Source organism: Podarcis filfolensis, assembly GCF_964270895.1.
Source record: "Podarcis filfolensis genome assembly, chromosome: 9".
NCBI lineage: Eukaryota > Metazoa > Chordata > Lepidosauria > Squamata > Lacertidae > Podarcis > Podarcis filfolensis.
Window position 1 is genome coordinate 47,640,909 of NC_139610.1, and position 21,443 is coordinate 47,662,351.

Consider the following 21,443-nt stretch of genomic DNA (forward strand, 5'->3'; position numbering starts at 1 on the left):
GTTTGGTTCTTGCCTATTGACGGGATCTGTAGTACTGTCGGCAGTCACCATATGGAATATCTTACATGTTGTTTGCAGTGGTAGCAAAACTGAATTGTTAATCACACTGTCATAAAACATAAAGCCATGGAAACCAAATAAAGCAATAGGGGTCCAGCTTTGAAAACTGAAATTGTGCAGGAGGTACGCTTTAAGATGTGCAGAAAATTCATTCCTTGATAGATTCACTGTGCCGAGTTTGATGGTGAATGAGCAACAGACCTTGGTTAATAGCTTGAGGGCTACAAATTATTATGATGTGACGGGAATAATCCACAGAGCCTGAAGATAAGGTTTTCCTGAGCTGGTGCCCCAAAGTTGAGAACATTTCTGCTTGAATGTTGAATGTGCCTTATCTTCAGAGCACTCTTACCATACTTGTGCAAAAACATTTTATGCTTGTTGGGAAGAGGGATGAGCTCAGAGTATTTAGTTGGAGTTTTCAAACCACTTACTACAAAGGAGTTCTCTACAAAGGATCAGCTGGAAACTATTTACTCTGAAACAAGTGTTTTGCAAAACACAACAATATCTTAGTTTTTCCTACATAAAGCATGAGATTCCTTATCATGCTTTATGTATGATTGTTTCTCCAGATTGTTGGGGGATTGTGATATCAAAGCTCAGATGTTTGACTGTTGTAACGTTTTTGTATGCGGCTGTCACTTATTGGGATGTGATTTCCCCTGGCATAATGAATTTGTATGATATTTTCACTAACATATGCATTTATATGCACACTTTACACAAGTATATGATTTTTGTACATGTTTCTTGTCTGGAGAACTGGACTGCAAAATTCAGAGAAGTGTGAGTTTTGCAAGGATAATTGTGTTTCGGCTAGCATCTTGTTGTAGAAAGTGCAAATTAAGCAAGTTCTCTTTTAAATGGGAACTGTTTCATATTTCTTCTCCATCTCTACATATGAGTGGAACCCAGTCTTCTCCTGCTTGCCCGCATTTGCATATATCTTAAACAGAAATACAGCATTTTTGCACAAATGCAAGCTTCGCACATGAGATGTTGGGTTTAAGTGCTTTGTTTGCATTCACCTATGTGCAAAAATATGAAAAAGAGAAACCTGTTTCTCATATATTAACCCTCAAAAAGTGTAAAAATAAGCAATAAAATACAATTAAAAATAAATATGAATATTTAATGCATACATGCCACTCACCACCTGAATGAAGCTCATGGACCACTGGTGGTACCCAAAACACAGTTTGTGAACCATTGCTCTGTGTGAAGGGATATCTCATCTAAAGATAAAGATCTATGTGGAGGAAGGGCCTTGAAGAAGAAGGGTGATGAATTTCCCATCAAATTTTCATAGTTGGACAGCAGGCTAAACAAGCACAGCTGGGGCGGGAAGGAGTGTTACCTGGTGACAATATATCCCAATATGGCCAGTTATATATATTATATTGTAATTTGTATCTCTACATATATTGTTAGCATATGCAAACTTTATGAAAATATGTGTCCGGATTTATTTTCTTTTTGAGCAATATATATCTTCTTTTCTGGCGATAAGTGGCCACTCAAGTTTTCTAACATGAACATACCCCATGCTTAAATCTCTTCCACTTTCGCTTGCCTCAAATAAATAAAGTGATCGTGCAGGTTGGCAAACTCTACCTGCCTATAAGTTGAGGCAGATGTAGATTCAGCTGCTAAACTGTAGGATGATGTAAAGAAATATATGCTGCTCAGTACTCTTTTTTAAATGGTTGAGTTTCTGCTGAGTCTAAGTATTCTTTGAACATATCAATAATTCAAAAGTTATTCTTAGAAAAGTCTGATTTTCATCTCTGTGCAAAGACTGCTTGTAGACTGCAGTGGTACTATTCAAGGCTTCCTTCCAGTAGCACCTTAAAGACCAACTAAGTTAGTTCTTGGTATGAGCTTTCGTGTGCATGCACAAAATACCAAGAACTAACTTCGTTGGTCTTTAAGGTGCTACTGGAAGGAAAAAAATTTTTTTTGTTTTGACTATGGCAGACCAACACGGCTACCTATCTGTATTCAAGGCTTGTTACTGATAAAATTAGAGAGAAAAATGTCATAGCAAAAGATAGTGAAAAAGACAAAGTAAAGAAAATGTGCAAAGAAAGTTGGAAGTAATGCTGGAGGAGTTTATTGGTAAGTGGCATTTGAGATTTCCCCCTGTTTATTTTTTTGGGGGGGGGAATTAAGTGTGTGTGTGTGTGTGTTTATCAGCTACAATGCTATTTCCTAGGCAATTTTGAATATGAATATGCTTACACACAAATAAGCAATAACTAGTTTTGTTTGACTGGAGGAGACATGTTGGCATTCCTGATCACTGCAGGAACTCATAGACTACATCTGTGATGAAATTTGTGAACCCCACACTGAGCATTACAGCAGAAGCAGGGAATCAGATATGGAAGGCATTTCTGCTTATGAGGTTCTTGCAAAACAATACGAATCAGCACTGAAAATTAGCAATATCAGAATTTTCTGCTGGATATTAAGAGTTGACTGTTAAGGACTTTTATTCCTCACTAGCTACGCATAAGCAGTCTCATGCCTAGCATCTCTGAGAGCTAAATAAATTAAAGATCCTATTAACCCTTGAAGGAGGATTACTCTGAAACTGATGGAAACTTTGTACACTAAAGCATTTCTGCAAAAGGGTGTGGTGGTCTAGATATGGGGTGGGAAATCTCCATGTCCATGAACCAGATGCAGCCCTCAGTCTAATCCCATCCATCCCACAGTGTCAGAAGGGGATTGGGTAGGTTTCCCCCCTTGTTTGCTTTTTGACAAGGATTGGTAGGCCACTTCTTTTGCGGTAGTGGCACAACTGCAGCAGAGGCTAGCTGGGAGCAGCCTCCCTCTTGCCTTCTCCATCTGCAAAAAGCTGGCTTGTCTCCTACTCTTCAATCCATAATTCCAGTGTTAGGTATAGTGATGAAGATGGAGGGAGCTGAGATGAGGCAAGGCAATCAGCCAGACCCAGGACAGGAGGAGGAGCTGGTTGAGGTAGAGGTAGGTTGGCCAAGGATCTTCCTCTTATCCTTTCCCATCACTAACTCTGTGCTTTTGCATCTCAGGATAAAGAGGAAGAGGAGGGTTTCTTACATCTCTGCCCCCATCTACTTTCCAAAATCTCTCTCAGTTTCTCAGGTCAGAAAAGGAGGAGGGATTGCAGCAAGAGAAGAAGAGTGGCTTCGCCCATGATCTGCTCTGCTCAGTGTTGGCTCCTACCCTTGGTTTACAATCCCCATGGATAAACAAACCTTCATGGGGTGTGGGAAGCTGTCTGGTGCTAGTCTAGAAAGCCAGGCTTACAACTTCAAGAACTGAAGTTCATGAGCCCCATTTACATTATGAAATCTTTTTGTGGCCTTAGGGAAGTAATCATGTCAGGCCTCTGTTTTCATCGGTGCAACATGAATTATACTAGCCTGCCTCTATAGGTTAGTTAAGGTGAACAAACATGAGAAGTTGAAATGACCAGTAGTCAAATTTAACATTTTGGCAAGACCGATCCAAGGCAGCCTGCTATCCATTACCTTATTCCTGGAAAAAGAAAAGTGGCTGAGCCATTTGTTTAATGTTACCCATGTTTCAGCAATGGTTCCAAATGGTGAGTGTGTGAGAGATATGTAGTCATTTCAACCTTCTTTTAGTAAGTTCCTCCCCACCCCTTCTGCACTTTTCTTTACCTCTGCCCCATCTCCCATTGCTCTCATATTTCCCCACAGCTTTACCTTATGTGGAAACCTCGTCCATGTTCATATGAATATGGAAACCTTCCAAAATAGCAGTGCTGAGATGTACTTGGATTACTCCCTAGAGCACCTGAAATGCCAGGAAAGAAAATCAGATATATTTGGCATCAGATCTGAAACACAAGGTCATTATATGGACTATTAAATTTTGATAATATAGGATAATAAAGATGTTGGTGGAACTAGATCAGAGATCACATGTTTTAGAGAACTTATAAGATGTATTTCAGGTGACTTCATTCAGGCTGAAATAATAACCAGAGCTATTGTATGAAGGGCTGGTGAAGCACATATTTGGGACCAAAAAAAAAGTGGATTCAGACCTGAAAAGAGGAACATGACTGTAATCATTCCACCTTCTTTTGTTATATCCAGACCCCTGCCATTAGCTGAGCATTCACATCAAAGCACCCTTACAAATATCCTTTTTTATTTTCACGGAACCCAACAGCTGCACAGTAATAAAGGTTTCCTTTGCATTGTACAGTCCCTCTCAAGGCCCTTGTAAACCTTGGTGCTGTTGGAGCTCTCCCAGGATTATTCTTGATCTAGACTGTGGGGTGGGTGCAGGAAATTGAATATATGAATACTGTTTCATATCAGGGATGGGGAGACATTTGGTTTGCTTTCCATTTTGATGCGAATGCACCTAATTTACATGAGCAGAACCAACATGCGGACTAAAGCACAGCTCTTTTTCGAAATCCATATACTGTATTCCAAATCTCTATGATGCAGTTCTTCAGCCAAATAATGCATACAAGAATCTGAATATTAGGGGGTATTGTGCTTTAAAATGTGTATATTGTGGACATGTTAAATAGCATTATATTATTGATTGATTTACCAGTCCTATATGTTGCCCTTTGGTGATAAGTATACCTCAACAAAAACATAAAAGCAATACCATAAAATACAGGTGAAATATAATAAAAAAATTCATAAATGTAAAAGACAATAGGAAAAGGCAGCTTTGAATTATTTGACACTTCCAGACCAGTCCAATTGTATATCAACTAACAACTCTTCACCGCATCCCCTCCAAAAGTCTGCTAAAGCAGACACAGCTCAATCTGTTTCCTGAAAGAATAAAATGAAGAGGCCTCAATGAGGTGGGAACTCCTTCCCTTGCGCTATATGTACCTCCCGCTATGAAGAGGGCCTTGTCTGCAGATCATGGGCGGGTCTATATGGGAGCAGGCATTCTCTCAGACATTTGGGCCCCAGGGCTTTGAATGTAAGGGTAAGCATTTTAGAGGAAATTACTTGCAAAGATGTGTATGTTAGGCAAAAGAACCTACAGTAATGTGTATATTAAGAGAAATGCACACTAAAGTGCTGACAGTTTTTTTATGATGACTTTAAAAAAACCCTGATACCTAAGCATCAAACTCCATTTAACACAACCTGCTCTGAGTCCCTTTTAGGACTCCATTAATCACTAACAAAATATATACAGTGGTACCTTGGTTTACAACCATAATCCGTTTCGGAGGTTCAGTTGTAAACCAAAAACAGGTTGTAACTCAAGGTGCGCTTTCGCCAATGGGGCCTCCCCCCCCCAAAAAAGGTTGTAATTAAAAAAAAGGGTTGTAATAAAAAAGGGGGGGCATGTGCTTCCGGGTTTGACATGGTTGTAATCCAAAATGGTTGTAATCCAAAATGGCTGCAAACCAAGGTACCACTGTACATTATTGCAATTAACAAGTATTAATTGCAAGTATTTTTTTTATCTGTGTGGCAAAACATTTGGCTTCCATCTTCATCAGCTGCTCTGATAAAAATGGCACAATGTTGTTTCCAAGGTGGAAGTTATAGAGATTTGAGAATGGGATGCTCAGAAAGGGTTTGTTTGCTGAATGCTCAGTCATGACGTCAACGTTGATGAGCACCATAATCACTTAGCATCAACTACCAACATAAGAAATCCTCTCTTTTGTTCATCACAAATATTCATATATATGTATGAACATTCAGAGTTTATATGATGGTGGGAGAGGGTTCTTTCTTTCTTTTATTTATATTTTGACTTCTCACATATGTAGCAGAGAGTTTTGCACCCATGGGAAACACACTCCGAGTTCAACTGAGTAGGGCAGGTGTTGCATATACTGGGATGCTGCATTTAACACTGTGATCCTGACTTTAAAAACGTCAATGAGGTAATGAAATTCTGAATATTAGGGGAAACATAATGTATGTATTTTCAAAAGATAAGCCATTGGACAATGGAAGCAGATTCCTGAAAAAGGTTGCAGATTACCTATCTCTGGAGATATCTTTTTAGAAAAGAATAAATGTGAATCTGTTAGGAATGGTGGAGCTACACTATCACCACCAAGGGATTGAACTAGAGGACCTTCAACAAGGTTTCCAAGTTTATGATCCTGCATTTTTTCCCTTTATGAAGGAAGCCTGATTTCACCTTTTTGGTGATCCTTCCCATTTCTTCTCATGGACACTATTTGTTTCTCTTCTGAATGCTCAAAGTCCATATATCCTAAATGGTAGAGAATTAAGGTGGTATTTAAGGGGGGGGGAATCTACCCTAATTCTTTATCCATATATGATTTATAGATTATATATGGATATTTAGAAAATCTGTAAAAGAAAGACAATGTCTTACAGAAACAGGCATAATCCTTTGTTATGAAAATCAAAATGAGTATTTTCCTCTTAATATTATTTTCTTCAAATGGCAGATCATAATTGCTATACTGGTGTGTCAGTATGCAAAGGTTTTCCCATATTGCATACATACAGTTCCATTGATAATATTCCAAATTGATATATAGCAGGGCCTTCTGGTTATGGCACCCCAGTTATGGTACTCTCTTTCATTAGAGATACATTTGTCCTCTTGTTGATGCCTTTTTATTGCCTATTAAAGTCATGTGGTTCATCCGGCTTTATGCCTCATGTGAGGCATCCTGCAGTGATTTACAATAGAATTTTATGGTTTTGTTGTTGATTTTATGTTACATTTTACTCTATTCCTTTATGCATCCTGAGACCATCAGTTGAAGGGCAGTTTAAAATATTATTATTAATAATAATAAAATAATACATAAATGCACACATCCTTAAGTGCATAATACAGAGAACATGGAGCTGAGCTAAGTACATTGGATTTTGAGAGGTGTTTTTTTTAACACATTAGTTCTGAAAACTCTAATGAGCATTTCATAAGCACTTGCTAATAGTGCCCAATTTAAAAAAAAATGAGTTATGTGTCAACATTTCTTTTTGCACATGCCAAAATAGTAGTATCCCACTTGAATGTCTCTGTATTCTATTTTAACAAAATGCTCTGTTCTAAGAGAGAAAGGAGTTCAGAAAAGACAAATGAAATTGCTGAGCTTACTATGTGGCTTTTTATTTACTTTTAATACCTCTGTATATAAATAATTCAGCTCTTCAGTTCCCCAGCTGTTTAGTTTTCATATCCAGCTACAGGAGCAAGTCGTTTTTGCCTCTGCTTTTGTTATACAAACACTGTCAAGCACATACTCTGGGTTTCCTTTTAGTGAGCTACTAATTGCAATAATAGTAGTCTGGATGGTAAATACTTGCAATGTGATCCATCAATGTTTCACAGAGCTCTGATAGTCCTATGGAGCTGTGCATGAACCTTAGGCCTGCCCCCCCCCAAACCCAATCCCCATTCACATGATTGTTGTGAAATCATCGGGTAATCCTTGCTGGTATGTTTATAGATAAGCAAGCAGAAGCAAGAAATAAGCTTGAACTTCTGAGTTGACTTTAAACAAAACCTTTCTTCACCTTGAGATGTTTCACAATCATCTCTTTCTGCTACATAGTTCTTCTGCACTGTATTCTTAATGTTTAGATCTTGCACTCATATTTATTTGTTTCTTATAGTTACAGTATATAAGATTGCCCAATTACATTGTTCACTAATTTTCAGGGTGACGTAACACAATACAATAACAATTAAAATACTAAAAGGTTGCATCGTAAAAGGCAAATATAAAATAACACCTTGCAGCCTAAACGTTTCCAGCCGATGGAATAAAACCAGATGACTAAATTACGCAGCATATAAATGGTGGTTCAAAACTGTAAAATCACAATTTGTTGTTGTTTTTTGACGGCCCAAGAGAATGAACAAAAATTCACCTGGCACTAGAATGACCATAAAGAAGGTGCCAGATGAGGCTCATAGCAAGGGGCACAAATGCCTACTCCAAAGAAGAAATGGAGCGTGGCAATTCTTTTACTTAATGGCCTTTGCCACCCAGACTAAGAAAATAATAGAAATAAACACAGTTGAAGTCAGCAATGGCTCCCTGAACTAACAAAGTCAGTTCCAGTAGAAAGTCGTGATTTCATCCCGGTGGAAAATGGTCACATGAGCAGCGTATTATATCACCCATTTCACTGCATGCACATATTTACAATGACTTTTAAAATATCCTGTGGTCAAGTGGTTTCGTTCATTTCTCCTATATTGAAGCCTCCAAGGGTACCACAGCAGCCTGTGGTTCCAATTATGAATCCAATGTGATTGGCAATGCTCAACAAAATGTGGACATAATTTGAAGAAAGCTCGTGGCTTAAAATGTACAATCCTTTGGTTCATGTTAAACATCATAAGGGACAAAGCAGTCTCTGAAGGTATTTGGGGATGAAGAGGCAGAGGGGATGAGAGCCAAGCTAGCAGGGTGGCCCAAGGAAGCTAGGTGGGCAGGCTTACAGATGGAGCTCCAAGTTGTGTTGGGTCAGATCTGTTACAAGTAGGCTGCCACCTGTACTTTAGCCATCTCAGACACTTAAATTCTGGCAGCTCAGAAAACCAAGGAACTGCTTTTTTCCAAGCCAGTGGGCAAAGGTGGTAATCCCCTGGGTCAGTTTTCCATTCCACAGGCCAACTGGGACTTTCAACAGGGAGGCTTTGTGGGTAAGCTTGAGGCATTTGGGCTATTGGGTTGTTTTTGTTTTTATTAGGTATTTTGTGGTTTTATATATTGATTTTATTCTGTGAACTGCCATGAGACCCCCAGGTATAGGATAGTATAATAATAATAATAATAATAATAATAATAATAATAATAATGTTGTTGTTGTTGTTGTTTAGTCGTTTAGTCATGTCCGACTCTTCGTGACCCCATGGACCTGAGCACGCCAGGCACTCCTGTCTTCCACTGCCTCCCACCGTTTGGTCAAAATCATGCTGGTAGCTTCGAGAACACTGTCCAACCATCTCGTCCTCTGTCGTCCCCTTCTCCTTGTGCCCTCAATCTTTCCCAACATCAGGGTCTTTTCCAGTGAGTCTTCTCTTCTCATGAGGCAGGAAAGGATTGGAGCTTCAGCTTCACGATCTGTCCTTCCAGTGAGCACTCAGGGCTGATTTCCTTCAGAATGGAGAGGTTTGATCTTCTTGCAGTCCATGGGACTCTCAAGAGTCTCCTCCTGTACCATAATTCAAAAGAATCAATTCTTCGGTGATCAGCCTTCTTTATGGTCCAGCTCTCACTTCCATACATCACTACTGGGAAAACCATAGCTTTAACTATACGGACCTTTGTTGGCAAGGTGATGTCTCTGCTTTTTAAGATGCTGTCTAGGTTTGTCATTGAATAATAATAATAATAATAACAATAATAATAATAATAATAATAATAAATAAATAAAATAAAAGCCAAAGGATCCGACTGCCTCTCATTGGACCATCTTAATAAGTCCTCAAAGAAGGCACCAATAGCTCTTCCAATTACTTGTTCCATTCTTCAGGCACTGAGCACCGATGTGTGACATCAACAAGGAGCTCTGAAAATCCTTCCCATTTAATGTTTTGTGTTTAATTGCATTGAGCTGTATGTAGCCTGTTCTGGGACTGCATGGTGAATGGTGGGCTATAAATGCCTATGAATGAACATATTAATAAATTGTGGATGGTTTCTGAATGAGAACTTAGGATTGCAGAAAAATGGGCTGAATCACCAAGTCATGAACAACATTTACAAAGTCAGAATCAATCTTTCACCATCTCTTAAATGGGGCGAGGGTGGGGAGGAGAGATTTGGCTTCCTCCTGCAAGGCAAATACATGCAGATATTTAGAATGGGTGATTTTAGAGCATTTCAGTCATACTGGTAACATTGTCCTTCAGCAGAACGGAACAATGGTTTTCCCATTGTGTTATTTATTATAATGTGCATCCATTCTACTTGCCATGTAGATGGCTGCATCCTTTGTATGAATATAGAGAGAGCTGGCAAGAATATATGACATTTTGAATTGGTTAAAAAAAGTATATATTTTGTCACGAGAATTTTTTTGGGTACTGTACCTGACAATCAGTCCATATATCCCCCCCTCTCTCTCCCCACCTCCCCTCCCCCGCCCTCTTTACCACATGAAACAGGAAGGGCAAGTGACTGAACACTAAAGGCTGAAACCTGATTACGGAATCTGAGGAAGCACTAAAATACTATCATTCTACATCTGTTTAATCCTTAGTGATTGACAAAATAGCTATAACTCATGGCAGATTAGTACTGCCCAGTCTGGCACTGTAGGTCAGATAATTTCTTTCACGTATCTTTAAACTTCATTACAAGTCTGCTTCAGTAGATGATGTGAACTCTGCTGCACTGAAACTAGGTCAGTGGGTTACTGAGTAATAATGTCACATGGAATAATACTGTTGCAGGCTGGATTAATTATAATTATGTGTGATTATTTTTCCCCAGTACAATCACATTTACTTCTAGGAATTACCTATTATAGGAATATAGGAAACTCCCTTATACTGAGTCAGATCTAGCTCACTTTGGTCTACACTGACCGGCAGTGGCTGTCATGGGTTTCAGACAGGGCTCTCTCAGCCTTACACGTAGATGTTGGGGATTGAACCTGGGACCTTGCGCATGCAAAGGATCTTCTCTGTGGCTGAGCTATGGTTCCTTTCCTAAGGGTGTATGATGTTATAACAAGCTGACCTTCCTTCAATAGGAAAATGTCTTGTTAATAGACATGGGTGATTGATTTCCTCGGTAGGAACTAATGGTAAGTAAATACAGCTGGACATTTGTCTCTAGTGTTTGAAACAGGAGGTCCATCAGACCTTGGAGAAGGTGACTCCCCTAGGCTCCCAGGTAAGAGTAGGGGCCAGGTGTGTAAGTAAGCACTAGTCAAAGAAAAAGACAACGGGGAGTGTTCAACATTATTGTTGAACCTTATGGGGCAAAGGTATGCATTTTGTTGTTGTTGTTGTTCCATTCTGCTCATAAAGATTCTTTATTTGGTACATGATTTGTGTCTATTTTCCATAAAGTTTGATCTGTGATAACAAATATGACTTGAGTAAAATTGTACTCAGTGTGTTTTCATTTGTTTCAGGTTATTTTGTAGAATGAACAACTGCTGCCCAGTCACAAAAAGGGGACGTGCTATGTGATGTGTTTTGAGAGAACTAATTCACAAGAAAGTGCTTTATTCATATAAAATATGGTAATAATTATATATAATTTCATCTTTTGTTACTTGCATTTGAGAAAATGAAGATGACTTTTCATATATTCCAATACAGATATTTTCACTATTAATTTAAGTTATTAAGTTATCCCAATTGGTAAAGAAGACAATTTAATACTATATACCTGAAGGCCGATAGATTTCTATCACAATTAAAGGCATTTTTGAACCTTTAATTAATAGATATTCTGCCATAAACAACAGTATGCGCTCAATGGTTGTGTGTGTGTGGGATAAATAGACAAAACCAGAACAATCCCTTTTTCATAAAAAAAAAATCATTGATCTGAAAAACAGATGGAGATAAAATAAAGATGCATTCACAGAGAAAAACAATTACTTCAAGATGGACCACATAGGTTGATAAAAGAGATACTGGATAAATAATACTATAAATTACATATAGTCTGCTCCAGCCCAGAACTCTTGAGTGCTGTCTAGTAATCATAAGCCAATTCTTTAAAAACCAATCTATTGAATGTCGTCTTGATGTTGTCAGGTAAACCTTCTTATTTCTGGCTTTATTTCTTTCAGTTCCTGCTCAAAAGTGGGCCTATTGTCTTATAGCCAGATATTTAAGTTTAGTGATTCCTTGTGGATGAATGGGTTTGAATGCAGAACTTGAATTCTATTTGCTAGTGATTCTTTTCTATTCATTTCAATGGAGGAAGTAGAGATGCATATGAAGGCTTGGTTAAGTTGACCTGGCCAACCTGGCTTGGCATGGACAACACTTTTGTATGAGCAAAACTAGCCTGACATGGGCAACCCTTTGGTTCTCAGTCTGTGTGGAGCTTTATGCTGTTAACCACAATTTAAAGACAGGTGGACTATGCAAAGGTATGTCTGGACTGCAAAGATGTCAAGCTGATGTTTGAACTAAATCAAGGAAGGCCATGCCGAGATGGCACGATTTAGAAGGAGCAGAAAGGGAAGCATGATGTGTGTGAGAGAGAGGAGAAAAGAACAAATAGGGGATATTCAATCTGGATGATCAGAGGTACTAGAAAACAGGTGAAAGACAATGGCTTTAGTTTACAAGTTAGGAATGCTTCCTCCGTCACCTGTATGCTTACAGAGACCATTTATGCAGTTATCACACCACATAGATAACAGGTGAAGAAATAATGCAAGTGGGCCACGAGGCCTTCAGCCAGTTTTTGCAAGCACAGGGGATGGAAGATTCTAGCATGAGAAAAAAAATGTTATAAAAAGGCAAGAGGGGAAAAAATCAGAAGGTAAGCAAACAAGAATATAGGATGCAATTAGTTCAAGTTGTGTCAGCTGAAGAAGAGACTTTGAAGTAGAACTCAGTGGGTGACATAATGCAGGGTGGCCTGCCTGTTCCATAGATGACGCCTTGTCCTGGACTGACAGGAGAAGGTCCAGAACCCACTTCTGCCTGAAGATCAGAGGACTGGTCATCCACCATTTGCTTTCAGTGAACCGTCTCTGATTGGTAATTATTATCCCCTGTTGTGGTTGACATCCCGTGGGCAGTTGCTTTGAATTTTAGTATTGAAACACTGTGGGCATTTGCTTTCCATTGTATTTAGTAAAAGCCAGTCATGCTTTTTTTCCTTTTTTTTTGGCTTGGATTTCTGTTCCTGTTTACATTGTCTGTAGGAACCTAGTAAACCCTCATGCTGACCTATGTTATATGCAGAGATGAGTGCTAGCTAATGGGGTGGTTCATTAGGCAAAAGTGGAAGCTGCCCAGCATGGCAGTAGAATTATCTTGTGGTGCTGAGAGGCATCAGTGGAGGTGTGAAGCTGGTGGATGTGTAGACTACTGATATAATCAGGGCATCCACTCATCAACCCTGTAGTCGTACCACCACCACTGTCACCTCCCAGTACATAATGGAAGGACCCTCCTGCCACTATTGGTATGCTGTTGTGGCTGGTGGTTTTACCTGTTCCTTCCACTGAAATGAATCTGACAAGTTGCATGCACTATGAAGCCAAAGTGAAGCTTCTGGTCAATACAAGTGGATTAGATTCACTTGTCCCTATCCAGCAAATGAGATCTAAGTACCCATAGCTCAGCTGTAGAGCTCATCCTTCCAAGTTCAATGCCTGGAATCTCTTGGTGAACTAGCCAATATAGACAATACTCACCTAGAGGGACCATTCAGTTTAAGGCAGTTCCTTATGTTCTTCCTGTGTGTGCTTTACTAAAGCACCCCAGGGCTATGATAGACATCCAGGTTGGGGCATCATTTTCAGTTCTGTAATTTCATTTTTAATTTGATGGCAATCAATGCTATTACAATCCAATAATTGGAAGAAACGTAAGACAGAAAATTAATTTGCATTGCTACCCAATTTAAACCTATGCAACTAAGTCAACTTAGTACCATGGAAATCAATGTAACTAAATCAATATATGCCTATGCACGGTATTTTAAGTGATTTTTGGCTCCCACTCATTTAGGTAATGGGTATTTAAAGGAAATACGCATGCTTCTAAAGGGAAAAGTGTTTTTGTTTTTATTTTAAATAAAAACGGTAAAAGGTAAAGGCTATTTTTAATTGGGGGGAGACATTTTCTGCTTATAACAGTAATCTGTAGATTAATGTTTCCTGTGTTTTTATGATGCGTTCTATATAGCACCAGAAAAATAGTATAAAAAGGTATAATTACAGCCATTCTTAGACTGCTGGCATGTAATGACCTTCACTTCAACTCTGCAGGCTGGACTGAAATCTGTTCATATTTTTTAAAATAAAATTTATAGCTAGTAATTTGAAAAAGCATCAAGTACTTTTCATGTGCCCTGTGGACTGTTACAGAATGGAAAAATGAATAGTGGAGGTGGAGCAGATTTCTGTGGTTAGATATGAAGCTTCTTTTTAGTTGACTGTGAGAGTGTAGCACTAGCAGGCGCATTTAAATTTGAGTAGAGCCACTGCTTAAACGAGACCCATGCCTCACCACTGGCTACTCTCTAAGGCATATTCCTTGAATTATGAAGGGAACATGATATCTGAGTTGGGCGCATTGTTGGTCAATGGTTCTTTTTAAAAATTTGTATCTTTGTGGTACCATATAAGTTATTTCTTCACTTCCATTACCAAAGCTCCTATGGTTCCAATGAAATTTTTGCTGTAATAACCCTAAAAATAAGAGGCAAAGAATTAAAAACAGTTGGCTAGTAAAAAAAAGATTGGCTGTATTTCTGGAAGGTACCTGTAAAAGAATGAGTGGAGTGTGTGTGTGTGTGTGTGTGCATGTCTGTCTCTCTGTGTGTACTGGTTATATCAGGATATACCAATTATTTTCTTCTGGCTTTATTTAGGCTTTTAAAATTGGCTACATGCTCTTATTATTGCCAAAGTAAAATAAACCAAGAGTTTCTTTCACTACATCTTGCAGTCTTTATCAGCCCAATAAATGTACACGAGGAAACCAATGAGTAACTATTGGTCGTCTTTCACTGCAAGAATGAAACAAAAACAGACATTTTTCTAGTTTATGAGAACACGTAAAGCGATAGTTTCCTGAAAATGTCTCTAGTTGTAACTGAAAGATCAAAAAGTTCTGTTTGGGATATTTTACTAGTTAAATGCAAGCCACAAACTACATTCATGGAACTGGGATCCACTTCACACTTATCATTTGCTGAAGATACAGTGACTGAGGGGGGAAAACGTACACCGCACTGCTGGCATAGCAACGTTATGTCATTCATAACCAACAAAGTCAAGGAAAAGTCTTGCAGATGGATTGCTGTCCATTCCTTGTTCCTTTGAAAATCTCTTTCATACTTTTTGACATGTCAGCTATTTAATGCTTTGCAATGCTGACACTGGATATTTTATGCAGAAAAGAAAATGAAACACCTGCTGGATATTAGGGATGGTCAGATTTGTCAATTTTTGTTTCTCTTGGGTTTGTCATTTTGCCAATCTTAAGGTCAGTTCCCCACATTTCTGCAACAGCTTGTGATTTTTATTTTATTTTAAAAGGTCCACGAATTGTTGTGTAAATTTATCTTAATGTACACATATTTGCATGCTATCATGCGTATTATAATGTCTTTTATGGTATCTTCCCTATGCATTTTATACACATATATTCTCTTAATATACACCTTTTTTGTGTGCATTATTTGGAAAATAGACCATAAAATTCAGAGAAGTGCAAATTTCAAAAGATAGCTCCTTTTACATATTGAAAGTGGAACATAATAGGAACACGTTATGCTCTTCAGCTTTATGTTATTGGCTTGTGTAGCTCAGCATTGTCTATGTTGACTGGGAGCAGCTATCAGAGGTTTTTCAGGCAAGAGCTTATTTCCTAGTCCAATCCTCTCTGAACATGCCAAGGATTAAATGTTAGACCTTTGCAAACTATGTGCTCTACCACTGAGCTATGGACCTTCCATTTTTTTTTAACCATTGAAATCTTATTCCATTTTGTGGATATACCTTTTCCCCCCTTCAGTGGCGTCATCAACATTGTCAAAACATTATTGAATGCATGTTAATTTTGTGTGAATTTCCTTTTAAAAAATATATATATTCCATCTCAGCTCAAACGTTCTTTCATTGCCTACATTTTCTTTTTAGCAGCTCATCTGACACTGGATGTCTGACCCCTGCTACCATAATAGCTGCTAATGGAAATTTCACCTCATGCAAAGATAAGATGGATTTTTGGCAGCTGTGGGAGATTATGAAGAGTAAGAACAATCTTAGCTGGAATCACAAGAAAAAGAAGACATCTGTAGCTTGAGAGCTACTCATCTGGTTTTTATTATACACCAAGCCTATATTTATTACAAGGAAGCTAGCCAAGAAACTGAAACCGATAGGCCTCTGCTCTTGGAGTGAGGAGACCAATATCAGACTGATAAATTCTGCCTTTTAGAGTCATGTGCGTACAAGCACATTATCTTGTAGATGCATGTCATGATGAGATCCATCTGATATAACTTCTTTAAAGATGGCATTTTCCCAGTTTGCTAGTCATCAAAGCCAGCCCAAGACATCTTGCTGACTGAGATGGAGGACAAAATGGTCCCCTCCTATTCCATGTACAGAAGCTAACTGGACTAACAGTTGAATCTTCCTCTAGTACTGATAATTGGATAGTGTCATCCACAGTGTCAGGCTAGGTATGGGGGTGCAGAACCAGCCATAGGGCACACACAGTTCCGTCATTCAGCAAAAGGGTACAGCCAAGGGGTTCAGGAGGAAAAGTCTCACACTGCCTAATGGTAGGACTGACTGAGCTGGTCCTTGTTCTCATGGTACTGGATCCAAGTCAATGTTTTGTTGTTTTCAAATCAGCTTGTGTGCACATACAGTTATTCAGCCTTCCCTTTCATTGTGTTTTCATGTTCAGTTTTTGCCTTGTATATTCTCACTTCTGCCCCAGCTCACAGTCATGCTTTATTGTGCATCCATCAACCTTGCTGTCTCATTATCCCTTGTTTCTTTGCTTTACCTCTTTTTTTGATGACCTGCTCCTGTTTCCACCCAAACTTGATGGACACCCATGACTCACATGGTCACATTTGCGATACAATGATTAAATTGTACAGATTGTTGAATACCTACAAGGGAAGGATGCACAGGTTGCACAAGTCTTAATTCATATATCCAAGACTGCGTTTTTGATTTAGCTTCCCAGTGTGAAGATAAATGCATGAGTGGTTGCAAATGGAAAAAGCAGAGATTTGGGACTAGAGTTGACTGTTGAAGTTCCTTAGATACATTTTACCTGGAAGGATGATCATATGCAACCAGGGTTCATAGTTTTCATTAGCTTTATGCTGTTAATTTTTAAGAACCTGAACAAGCATGGATATATTTGAGAACTTCTGGAATCTCACCCTGGGATCTATCTGCACTCAGATACCACCTGCTGCTTGGAGACTTCCCCACTGAACTTAAATTTGACAAATGATTATTCATTTGTTGTGGTGGGTCGTACAGCATAGAAATTGCTCTCTTCAGATATTTATCTCTCCCCTCCCCCCTTGCCGTTTCTAAAAAAGCACGGGAAATATCAATGCTTTCAATGCACTTTTAGGAATCTATAGTTAGTGTATAATTCCTTCCCAGACTGCTAACAGTGTATTTGTTCTGTAAAATGTGTTAGCTTGTTGGAAGTGAGCTACAAAAGCTCACCACCACCACCTCTATCTTCCCCCCTCATCATCCATATCCTAATTTGAGACAAAAAAGCACCAATTTCAGTGTTCCTCTTCAAATATAATTTCCTCATTTTGCAGCTTAGCTGAAAGTCTTCATAAAATAAATGCCTGTCCATCAGTATGGTGAGTTTGGTCTATGAGGATGTTCAGACAGCTGGCTCATCAAAGCACTCAGGCAAGAGAATAAAGGAGAAATTCCTCCTCATCTAAGTTCAATTATTTCAGAGAAGGTGGACTAAAAATGACACTTGGCCATGGTAGTCTGATTTGCAGGAAATCTCTTACAGACATCAAAGTTCTGTGCCTCAAACAGGACTTGGTTTTGCTCTTCTTACATCCTGATGAATAGTGCCTGGAATTTAAAGGGAGTACTTTTGTTCTGCTTTCTTTGAAAGCAGAGTATTTTTAGAAGACCAGATAAAAGCTTTACTTGAGAATTTACCGAATTAGGGGTTGCTGGACCAGATGCAAATCAAACAACAACAACTTGTACGCAAAAGCATTAAAACAACAGTTCCTTGCTAAAATGGCTAAATATATTCCTCCTTAACATTAAAGACTGCTATGTTTGGGCGCAGCTAAGGTTTCCCATAAACCAGTAAACACACAGACTAAACAGTTATATGCATTCCTCCAATGACTGTGGCCTTATCTTCTTCAGAGGAATTAACTAGATTGATTTAAATATAACCAATATATGTTAAACTGGGCTTTATAAAAACTTGATTTGCCATTAATAAATGAATGACTGATCTTTGTGTGGTCAAGACTCCACAATCAGCTCACATTTCACAACAGAGACGTTCTGCATGCAGAACACCTGCTACACACATGGTCAGTCAATTGGATGCTGCTGCGGGTATGAAAAGAGACGATTCAGAGATCAACTCTCTGCAATCATCAACTGAGACTGCTGTACCAGTCAGGAAGCCAAGGGAAATCAGTATAGAATGGGATGCATGTGTTTTTTTTTTTTGCCTGCTATTTGAATGGTTGATTGCCTTTGAATTCCAAGCACCTATCTGTCTACTAAATATTACTATACACTGTACTAGTAGGGCAAAATATATTTTTGCACATTGCACCATTGTTGTTGTTTAGTCGTGTCTGACTCTTTGTGACCCCATGGACCAGAGCACGCCAGGCACTCCTGTCTTCCACTGCCTCCCGCAGTTTGGTCAAACTCATGCTGGTAACTTTGAGAACACTGTCCAACCATCTCGTCTTCTGTCATCCCCTTCTCCTTGTGCCCTCCATCTTTCCCAACAGGGTCTTTTCCAGGGAGTCTTCTCTTCTCATGAGGTGGCCAAAGTATTGGAGCCTCAGCTTCAGGATCTGTCCTTCCAGTCAGTTTGATCTTCTTGCAGTCCATGGGACTCTCAAGAGTCTCCTCCAGCACCATAATTCAAAAGCATCAATTCTTCAGCAATCAGCCTTCTTTATGGTCCAGCTCTCACTTCCATACATTGCTGTTGTAATCCAACAGGGGGAGCACACCTAGGTTCTGGTGGCAATTGAAGGAACTATGTATTTGGTGCCATTTAGACTCATGGGTGTGTGTGCGTCACTAAATCCACTCCAAACCAAAATAGACAAAAATCCCTCTGGGTAGTGCTAGGTCCTGAATCACCATACAACCATCTCTTGCCACCCTAATTCTTCCAACTTACCTAAATGAGTTTTCAGGACAGCAGGAATGGGAAAGCAAGGATGATTTACACTAAATATTAACTCTGACTTTTAAACCTGCTTCTGACACTGCAACTCTCATTTGCGACCTTCTGGTGAAGGGTGAATGATTATTACACACACACAAGTTCTCTTCCTTAATTAAAATAATCTTATTACCAATTAACCAAGCTGCATATTGAAAGAAACATAAGAAGCAATATGTGAGGCAGGGCCAAATGGAGCTAAAATCAACATTTTTTTCCCAATTTGTTTATTCATTTCCAGACGTTCTTCATTTACTATCTTTGGAAACCAGGAGAACAATCTTAATGTTTTTTCCCTCCCATCATTTTCTCAGTTGTTGGCAATGGTGTGTTGCCCCTTCCAAAGCCTGATAATTGACACTGTCTCTTGAATAATTTCAGAGCTTCCTTCACCATTAGCAGAATTACCTCTAGGCATTCCATACTTGTAAATCAATACTGTTCTTTCCTTTATTTGTTCTGCTGTGGGAGCATCTAAATCATAATTAAAGCTGGACATATTCAGTTTTATGACATGTACTTCATAGCCTCCAACATTTCTCCAGTGAAAAGGGAGACATCTTACCATACCCTCCAACATTTTCCCAATGAAAATAAGGAAATCCTAAGGAAAAATGGGACATTCTGGGATCAAATCAGAAACTAGGACAGCTTCTCTAAATCAGGGACATCCCTGGAAAATTGGAACACTTGGAAGGTCTGGTACCGGAGCAGTAGAAATAGTGGGCCTATACACATATACCCCACATGTCCTCACAGTTATTTTTTATAAAAAGACAATTATTCTGGGAACTCCAAGCACAGAGTTCCATTGAAATGTATTTTTCTTTACTAAATAAATTTGCTACATGCCCAGTTACTCTCTGGGCATCATACAAACAGGAGAAGAAAGAAAATGAGAGTGAGGAAACAAAAACCCACATCAGCAAGTATGAAAGCAGGTTCAAAAGATTACAGAAAGAAGCTAAAAACCAAGTCAAATAATAAAGACAACCTTAAATAGCCACAGAAAAAAAAACTACAGAAACAATTAATTTAAAACAGGAAATTTAAAAGAAGCGGGTTTTAAAAGCCTGGGAGGAGAAAAACGGGAATGCCTAGTGTTGAAGCGCTCCCACAGGTAGCGCATTCCAAAAACAAGGGGCCACTACCAAGAAGACTGTTTCTCTGGTATTTCTACTATACCTCAAGCTTGTGGGGGCACTAAGAGAAGGTATTCTATGGTTGAACTCAGGACATTATTGTGTATTATTATTATTATTTAATTAAAATAATCATTGGACTCCAACAACATATGGGGGGCATCACATTGGTGACCAACCTCTTTGCCTATACCTCCCATCAAACACTACTAGAAAGACAAGATCACTGTAAAGAGTCTAGCTTGTCTGTTTGTACAAAAAGTATTTCAGTCCCACTTGGTGGAAAATGGCTCAAAAGGGACAGGTCTCAAAATAGCCTGATAGCAGGAATTATTATGTGGCTATTTCAAATGTTCCAGCACTTGGGCATCAGCTGTTCCTCTTCATTATCACTGATAATTTGATACTAGGATTGAAACAACAACAACAACAACAATAATAATGTAGTTAACACCATCTTCTCCTTATGCAATATAAGTTTAGAAGCGATTGTCAGAACAAAAGCAAAGGCTAATGTAGCATGCTTTTGCTGCTGTTTACGTGTATTTGATCATTTGTGTGTCTCTCTGTATGGGTATCTATCCATCATTTATCTGTCATCTGCTGGTCTGCCTATCCATCTGTCTAGATCTACTGTGGTAAAGGCCATGGGCAAAGACACTTCATTGAGCAGAAGCTGTTGGATTATACATGAGACATTCTACCAAACAAAATGGAAGATGTTTAAAACCAGACTTTCCATTTAGCAAAAGCTGTGTAATTCTAGCCATGATAAAAAAGCAGCATTAAGTAGCTTTGGAAAAGATTGTAAACAGCTTTCAAAAGAGGAGTTTCCATTTGGCAAAGGGAGCTCTATTAATAAAAGAGTTTCCACTATATTATATAAATACAGCTTCTGACTCCTCTGTTCCATTCTACTACAAGTGACTGCTTACCGTATAAATTGTTAATGACATGGGGCACAATCCATCAGTGTAAGCCTCATTGTAATGAATAGAAGCTGTGCAAGAGCATTTATCATATCCCCATCTTAGTCATTTTATTTATTTCTAAATTAAAATAACCCAGCTCTCCTTTTTTAAAAACTTCATATAGATGAGGTTATATTTTCCTGATCGT

At 38.8% G+C, this 21,443-nt stretch overlaps 1 long non-coding RNA gene across 1 annotated transcript in view; it reads right to left on the bottom strand.

The window, feature by feature from the left end:
* Positions 1 to 1,325: 1,325 nt before the first annotated feature.
* LOC310742568 overlaps positions 1,326 to 21,443 on the bottom strand; it is a 32,748-nt gene continuing 12,630 nt past the window's right edge. The window contains exons 2-3 of the long non-coding RNA XR_014538565.1: positions 3,780 to 3,870; positions 1,326 to 1,398 (exon numbers count right to left, since the gene is read on the bottom strand). This is a non-coding gene — a long non-coding RNA (uncharacterized lncRNA). The remainder of the gene's footprint in view (positions 1,399 to 3,779; positions 3,871 to 21,443) is intronic.